The following is a 9,416-nucleotide window of genomic DNA, read 5'->3' on the forward strand; positions in this document are numbered from 1 at the left end:
GTCCTATGTAAACACTTGGGTTAATTCACTGTAAGATTTACTCCTATTTATAGGAGTATTCAATACAAGTCAACAACGGATCATTCACTCACGTTTGGCTCTTACTAAGTTATTTTAAACTTCTTTCAAACATTCTTCTTGTTCTTTATTTATTAGCTTTACTTTGATCATTTATTCTCATTTCTCATTTAATGGCTTGATCATTTGTTGAACACATTATCTATGACTTGGCTGGTCTTTCTAGGCTTGACTTAAACATTTATTAGTAAGCAAACATTGATCTTAAACATTAACACAAGGTTTGAGCTCTTAAACCTTGTCCCTACGCAATATATCGTTCTTGTTCTCTCAATTGGTATTAGAGCTTGAGTGGTTGTCCTTTGAATCTATAAGAGCATATTATAGTTGGTTTGATTTTGCATTGGTATTTCAACCATTTCTGTGTTAAGGATAAAAGTTCTTCTATATACCACTTTAGCTTGAAGATATCTTAACTTAAATGGCTGCTTCTAATCCTCAACAAATGATTTCCATGCAAATCAAAAATAGTGTGGGTGGCCCTACACGTGCCCCATTACTAGTTTTGGAAGTATATGATCACTGGAATGTTAGAATGGAAAGATTTCTATTGGGGAAAGATAAAAGTGAAGAAATCTGGAGATCCGTCAAAGAAGGTCCTCTTGTTCCTGTAAGAACCACTATAAGAGTTGTTGTTGCTCAACTTATTGGACAAGATGAAGTTCATCCAGCTCCTCTAACTGTAGATGATATTGAGAAGCTACATGCAGATCGAGTTGCTTTCTCAGAAATGGTGTTTGGTGTTCCTCCCTCACTGTTTGAGCACATTAAGCTGTGTAAGTTAGCTAAAGATATTTGGGATACTCTTCAGGACTTGATTGAAGGTTTAGAAAATATGAAAGACAAGCACCTTACCTCAGTCATCAATGAATTTGATACCTTAACAACCACTCCTGGCTAATCAGTAGCCTCAACTTCCAACCATTACCGAATTGTTGTCAACAACATGACTGCTTATGGGATTGTCCGAACTCCTTTGGAGTACAATCGCAAATTCATAAACAGTCTTGGCAAAGGATGGGGAAATGTAAAATCTTGTGTTCAAAGTAATGGTTCCTTGAAAAAGTTAAAGCTATGTTAACTTTTTGATGAACTTCAAGGACACAATTCAAATGTTGCTCAAACCAGAAGGGAACTTTCTGGAGGTCCTCTTGCCGTCGTCAGTTCCTTCGAATCAAATATTCCGAACTCATTTGCTGTGGATCCTTTCAAACTCACTGTTCCATTGGTTCAGTCATCCGGACCTACCTTGCCCACATAACTCTATCCTGTTGATGATTCTGAAGCCATTGATTCAAAACTCCATTTCCTACAGGAGTTCGCTCTACTCTCAATAAAGTACAAATGACCTTTCAATCTTTCTGACAAACCATACCAAAACAAATTCAATGCTCCTCATCAGAACAATCCTCAACCATATTCTACTCTGGAACCTAAACCAACTTCCAAAAGTCCTCCTGCTTTCAAATCAAACCTCTCTAAACCAAACTCTGCTCCGGAATCCTCTCATAATTCCAAATTGGACAAACCAAAGATCGTGTGTCATAAGTGTGGACTTGCAAATCATTTTGCCAAAGATTTCCTGGCTGATGCTCCATAAAAACCAAAAGTCAAGGACTCTTCCTACTATGTACAAAGAGAACAAGAGATGGCTGAAAGTGAGGAAGCATTTGTTACAACGGTTTCAAGAGATGTTGAAGAATATTGGTCATCCGAGGATGATGATAACATGGTAACTGGAAGGAATATGTGTCTAATGGCAAGAAAAATGGTTGAATTTGATAAAGGGTGTTGATATTCTGGGTCAGAAGATGAAGATGTGGTTGCTGAACCTCAACACTGCTACATGGGCACCAACGATCAACTAATGGTGAAGCATCATTCAACAGGTAAAATCTATGATCTCTAATAATAATTTTGATTTGTCTGTTTGTGAACCATATCTAACTCAGATTCAATCACACATGAACATCGTTTTCAAAGTCTATGAGTTAGCCATAGAAGCCAGTGAGAAGAAGGAAATCGAGTTAAATCGTCTTAGGTTACGTTTCGAGGATAAAAAGTTGAAAATAGAGTCTTTAGAGCATGCACTTGTAATGTCAAACGATGAATGTATCATTCTGAAAGATAAATGTGAAATCACATATTCCGAATGAATTGTTTTGATCACTGATAACAAACGTCTTAACGCTAAGATAGATGCACTACATAATTCCTTAGACATCCTTGAAGTAGACATTAGGATGACTCATACTTTTCATCATGCATGGTCTAAAGCACCTCAGCTCGGAAGCAAGTTTCCGAAACCAATCGTTAGTCTCCTAAAGGAATTGCAAAATTTGATGTTCATGGGAGAGGTTTTGAACATCAAACATTCAGACACCCTTGTTTCTCCCTTGTCACCACTTCTGTAGACAACATACCCTTGTTTCTCCATGTCACTTCCGCCTCTGACAAACCTGGACCTGAATCAGACCATATAATTTCATCAGTCTTTCAAACTGTGTAGATTATGTTCCAAGATTTAATCCTCCTCACAACTGCATTGTTGAGGAAATCATTTCGACGAAAACTAAAAATGTTACCTCAAAGGTTGTATGGGCATGCTTAGATGATAAGATTGATTCTTCAAGTTGTGTCTCCTCTGATTCTTCGAAAACTAATTTGGTTCCTATTACTCCTATGTTTAGTAATCCATCCGTAGGACAAACCTCAAAATCCATGTCTCATACTAAGAGAAAACCAATGCTAAATAGGAAGGATATTGTAGATCCCAAAGTAGAAGCTCGAAATGCACATAAGAAAGAAGTTAAGACTAGACTAAATTCCAGATTCATTGAAAACTCAAAACCAAGTGTATCTCGGAATCCACATGCACCACCTCATAGTCAAACCTCCTTTGCTCTCACTAAGATCCTTAAGAGACCCTCTACCAGTCCTAAAGAACCGAAGGATATAGTCAACTCCACCAAATCCATAAATCATTTGGACACCACTTCGGTTCAAAAGGTCTCTCCTTAGACCAATTCATATGTCTTTATTGCAAAATCTGATAGCACAATTTTTAAACCAAATCTTTCAAAAACCAATGTGTCATCAAGCAAATCCTCAAATACAGGGAAAACATCTCTTTCCAAATCTTCAAAGAAAACTCTTTTCTGGAAAGTCAAAACTCCTATTGATGAAAAACAAATTCGGGAGGTTGCTAACATTACCAACACTCTGAAAGTCAAAAATCCAAAGAAGGTAGTTCACAATCCCCAAGTCATTGAATATGACTATTGGATAGATGAAAAGACATTGACGTTCTGTCTGTTTCCAAAAATTTCGAAGAATCTCATCCAAAAACACAGAGTTGTTCCTAAGTTACCATCAAAGTCCAAAGCCCATGCCTGCGTCCCAACACCTAATTCGGAGCCTAAATACTCCGTTACTCACTAAGTTTGCAAGCACTTTGTGCTTCGGAGCAAGATACAATATCATATATTGATAGTGCTTTCTCCATGCACATGACGGGGCAGAAAGATTTTTGCGAAACTTAAAGCTCTCTCTAAATGCCGGTTATGTGACATATGGCAACAACTCCAACTCTCAAATTCGTGGTTATGGAATTCCCACAAATGGATTTATCTCAAATGTCACTTATGTAGCTGATCTGAAACACAATTTGATAAGTGTTGCTCAACTTACAAATTCATATCGACGTGTGGAATTTTGCAAAAAATACAGCTATATAATGACCGAAGATCAAAATGAGTGCTTGACCAAGTCCAAATACAACAAAAAAATGTACCCAGTTGACATCAACATGATTATTGGCAAACCGCAACTCTGCCTTCTCACCAAAGTTGTTCCTGACGTCAGTTGGTTATGGCACCAAAGGCTCACTCATCTAAACTTTCGGTACATGAATGATCTCGTATTTGGTGAAATGGTGAGAGGCTTACCTCTCCTCAAATTCGAAAATGATCATTTGTGTGCAGCTTGTGAGTGTGGTAAGTAATGAAAGAAGGGTCATTTTGTTATCATCAAAAAATCTATTTCGGATCCATTAGAGGTTCTACACATTGATCTTTGTGGACCATCCACGGTAGTAAGTCTTAATCATAATAAATACATTCTTGTGATTGTTGATGATTTTACACACTTCACTTGGGTCTTCTTCCTAAGGATGAAATCCGAAACAGCCTCTGAACTTATCAGTTTTATCAAAGGAATAAAAGTTGTTATCAAACTCCCAAGTTAGGAGAATCCGAAGTGATAATGGTTCAAAATTCACAAACTCCTCCATCGAGAACATTCTGACTGAGAAAGGAATTGACCACAATGTTTCTGCTCCTTACACTCCTCAACAAAATGGTGTAGTTGAACGGAGGAACATAACTTTAGTTGAAGCTGCTCGATCAATACTCAATTTTGCAAATGTTACACTCTGTTTTTGGGTTGAAGCTGTTTCTACTGCATGCTTCACTCAGAATAGGAGTTTCATCAAGTGACGCCTCAACAAAATTCCGTACGAAGTTGTGAATGGACGAAAGCCAACAATCTCTTTTCTGCATGTGTTCGGATGCATATGCTTCATCAAAAATAATTGTGACCAGCTTACCAAATTCCAACCCAAAGCTGATGAAGTTATCTTCCTTGGTTATTCCTCAAAATCAAAGGCTTATCGACTCCTCAATCGATGAACTCGAGTTATTGAAGAAATATTTGATATTACCTGTGATGACAACTTTGTTTAGAGTTCCGGTTGCACTCATATCACCACTCTGATTATGGTGTCTGATGCTCCTGCTCCGGGTTGTTCAAATGTGCAACTAATTCATGAATTTGACTTTGAAACTCTCTTTGGTCCTTCCGAAACCGCCCTTGATTTGGAATATCGAACGAGGCCTGCTCCAAATTCAACTTCTCCTTCGGATGCACCTGTCTCGCACACCATCTTTGGTCCGATTCCGCATCTCCCTCCATTTGATTCTGAAACATTTCAACCTTCTCAGGTTGAGGGGGAGAATAATTTCTCTCTTGAATCAAATGTGGACGGCTTCCAAGATGTCGTTGTTGTTTTTGATGACTCAAAGTGATCAACATCGATGACAATGAAAATTTCTTTGAGTTACCTTCTAATGATGATCTCAACCTCTCCGATTCAGAAGTTCATGGGGAGCATCATCCTCAAATTCAGACCATTCAGGGGGAGCAACTCAATCATATTGTTGACATCGTATCGTCTGTTACTCAAGAACTTCCAAGATTGCATGTTTGGACCAAAGATCACCCTCCAAATCAAGTGATTGGAAACCTCAATGCCGGTGTACAGACTCGTTCTACCACAAGTATCCAAAATGAATGTCATTTCTTAGCATTCATATCCATGGTTGAACCCAAATCCATCTAGGAAGCATTAGAGCATGCTGATTGGATTATAGCCATTCAAGAAGAACTAGTAGAATTTGATCGAAACGAAGTATAGAATCTCATTCCTCCTCCTCCTCCGAATCATCCCTTTGTCAGTACAAGATGGGTATTTCACAACAAGCTAGATGATGCAGGAGTCATTATCCGAAATAAAGCAAGACTGGTGGTCAAAGGATTTACTCAAATTTAAGGGCTCAACTACGATGAGACATTTGCTCCTGTTGCGAGACTTGAAGCTGTCAGAATCTTCCTTGCTTATGCTGCTCATAAAGGATTCAAAGGTTTCCAAATGGACGTCAAAACTGCCTTTATAAATGATGAAATTGACATTGAAGTATACCTTCAACAACCTCCTGGTTTTGTGAATTCCTCCTTTTCCAATTATTGTTACAAAATTTGGAAGGCTGTCTACGGACTCAAACAGGCTCCTCACGCATAGTATGAGACCCTCACAAATTTTCTCAAACGCGCCGGTTTCCATAGAGGAATTCTAGATCCCACTTTGTTTCGAAGATCAAATGGAAAGCATCTCATGCTGGTACAAATTTATGTGGATGACATCATTTTTGGATCTATAGATTCATCTATGGTTGATGACTTTGTTAAATTGATGATCAATCAATTCCAAATGAGTATGAATTGAGAGTTAACTTATTTCTTATTCTTCAAGTCAAACACCCTAATAGAGGAATCTTCATTCACCAAGAAAAGTACATTTCAGAACTCCTCAAGAAATAGTCAATGGACACTTTTGCCTCCGACAAGGTACAAATGGGCTTCGAACACAAAATTTTTGCCGACCCTTCGGGTGTTTCTATTGATGAAAAGAAGTGTCGTGGAATGATTGGATCCCTACTCTATCTCACAACAAGTCATTCGGATATCATGTTTTCAACATGTTTATGTGCCAGATTTCAATTTAACCCAAAGATGTCTCATCTTTTGGCTGTGAAACAAATTTTCCGATACAAAGAGTCTCGGAATCTGGTATCCAGCAAATGAAAGCTTCCTACTTCAATCCTACTCAGATTTAAACTATGATGGTCTTCAACTTGATAGAAAAATCAATTAAGGTAGCTGTCAATTCTTAGGTGGTCGTTTGGTCAGTTGGTTATCTAAGAAACAAAATTGCATTGAACTCTCTATAGTCGAATCTGAATACATTGATACTGCCAGCTATACATCTAAGGTTCTGTGGATGAAATCTCAACTCTTGGATTATGGTTACCGCTTTCAATGTATTCCTATATATTGTGAATATCAAAGCTCCATTGTGATTTCTCACAATCCAATTCAGCACTCAATTACCAAGCACATCGATATAAGGTACCATTTCATAAAATATCATGTACTTAATGGTAATATTGAACTAATTTTTGTTCCATCGGACGATGAGATTGCTGATGTCTTTACCAAGGCATTATACGAAACCAAATTCAATGGTTTTCTCAATAAGATGGGTATGATGATACCGGATCCTTAGTTCTTTCAAGACACTTGTTCTCTTTGATAGACGTATTTGAAAGAAATCTAGTTCCAATATCAATATCTTTTCATATCGGAACTACTTTCTCTCGGAACACTTATGATCGTTTTACTTATCTTTATTTCTGACCTCCACTTGAGTTTTTGAAGCTATACAGTTCATCCTGATTGTTTGCTATTTTAAGTTCACATTGTCATAGTGCTCGAATCGTCAACTCGGAATATACTTCATTATAGAATCCAAAATTCCATTCCAGAAAAGGTGTTACTTTATGTGCTCCAGAATTTTCAAATGTGCTCCGAAATTTTCAAATGTGTTCCGGAACATAATCTCTTGTCCTCTGGATCATACACTATCCGAAAAAGCTCATCCGGAATACCAAAGGATAATAAGGTGAAACGTTTTCAGTCTCAACGGTTACTTTTTCTGATGATCCTATCCTATTCACCTCGATTTTCATGACACAATTGCACGCCCCCGTAAAAGTAGCCATCGAATCTCCGGTTCCGCTTTCCATTTCTAACTACACATACCCTAACCTTTCACCTCTCAAGTCCAATCAACCTCTCCTTCATTAAGTCTGGCCCATTTCTTGTTCAGATCCTCATCATCACTTTTCTGACCCGACCCATTTTGCTTACCTATAAATACTCATTTAAACCCCCTTCTACCTTTTTACGCTCTCAAAACCCTCAATCTCCCAAACTCTCTCAAATGTTCTTCGTTTTCCTCAAGAACTCATAAGCTGCAACAATGGCATCATCACAGAACCCTTCTCAAGCTACTGCAACCCCAAAGAAATCAATTGCAAGGAAGAAGTCATCCAATGGATCAAAGGGCTCACCCTCTTCTGCTGATCAAGAACCCTTTCTGAGAGATACTACCCAACTGTTCTCCCTAAATTCACTTGACTACGATGAATCGATCAAGGTCATGATCGAGTTCATTGCAAACCATCCCATCTCCATTCGCCTCACCAAAATCCCTGAACCACCATTGCTGCTTCATCACCTTCATCTTGCTTTCACCAGTATCAGACTCATTGATGGCGCTCTCGAAACCACAATCATTGGAGATAGAATCGTTCCCATCTACAAATCGACATTCCTATTGAGGCTTGGTGTCAAAGCAAATCCAAGGGGTTTCAAAGTCATTGAACCAACTACTGAATATTTTCAGACATTCCTCAACTACATCGGGTACACCCAATACTACAAAGCCAAAGATTTCAAGAAGTCTGTTGTATTCGGACTATGGACCATACTCATGCACCTCATTATCCGAGGGCTGTCCGGAAAGCATGGAGGAACGGGCACCTTAAGCAAGGACTGTCTCAATGTCGTTTTCAGCATCTACTCTGTACACGCGAATGCTGTTGATCTTTCGAAAGTCTTGTGGCAAGACTTCTGCAAGTTTGGTACCAAGATCAAGCCTAATGAAATTTCAAGCCCTAGGTTCTAGGCACTGACGCACCAACAAGTCTTTAGAGATCTTCATGAACCACTTCCGGTTAACACCATTCCTCCGGAGGTATGTATGACATTTAAACTTGTTAAGGGTTATGGGATTCTGAACCAATCCTCTTTTGGTCCAGTTAGACACCTTCCGAACCACATTTTGGACATCATTCCTTCCAATTCCCTTTACTTAAAACAACATCTAGAGACTTCGTTTGTGTTCGACCCAACACTACCTACCCCAGTCTCTGTTGAGCCCATTTCAGAAGAGGCCAACCCTACTAGGTCCGGACCCAAAGTCAAGAAACCAACCAAGCAAAAGGCTTCTCCCACGAAGCCTAAAACCAAAAAGAAAGCCAAAGTCAGTACCTCCTCTCAACAGGAAGGCACCCATGACATTATGACTGATTCTGGCCATCCGAACACCCCTCCTGCGCACTCATATGAGGTACCCCTCAATATTTCAACATCACCTGCACACACTCACGGGGAGTCTCCACATAATCCATCTTCTCCTTCTCAAGAAGGGGATGTCGGTGTTGACAAAAGCTCCTTGAAGCCCCTGTAACAAACCCACATGTCACCTTTGATGATCCCATTATTTCTTATACATGCACACACTCCGGAACCCCTGTTCCGGACCCCAAGCTTTCCAGAGATGGAGCAGTCTCTCCGACTCCGGAAGCCTTAATTAGTCTGATACCCGGAAGGAGTACAGGACGACCAGGTGTTAACGATCCTCAATGGGAAAATGCCCTATGTTCCTCCCACTGATGCCGATGCTGTAAATGAGCTCACTTCGGAACTTCCTCCCATCACAACTCATCAAAGCATCTTCCACACTGATCTGGAAGAAGAGATATGTGATGAAATCATGTTGGATGAAGATGCAAAAACCATTCCGGACGCACATCTTATTACTTCAGTTAATTATCAATAAGAGGCATCCATATCCAAGTCTACCTATGACTTTGAAT

Source organism: Lactuca saligna, chromosome 6, assembly GCF_052625555.1.
Source record: "Lactuca saligna cultivar CGN05327 chromosome 6, ASM5262555v1, whole genome shotgun sequence".
Classification (NCBI taxonomy): Eukaryota; Viridiplantae; Streptophyta; class Magnoliopsida; order Asterales; family Asteraceae; genus Lactuca; species Lactuca saligna.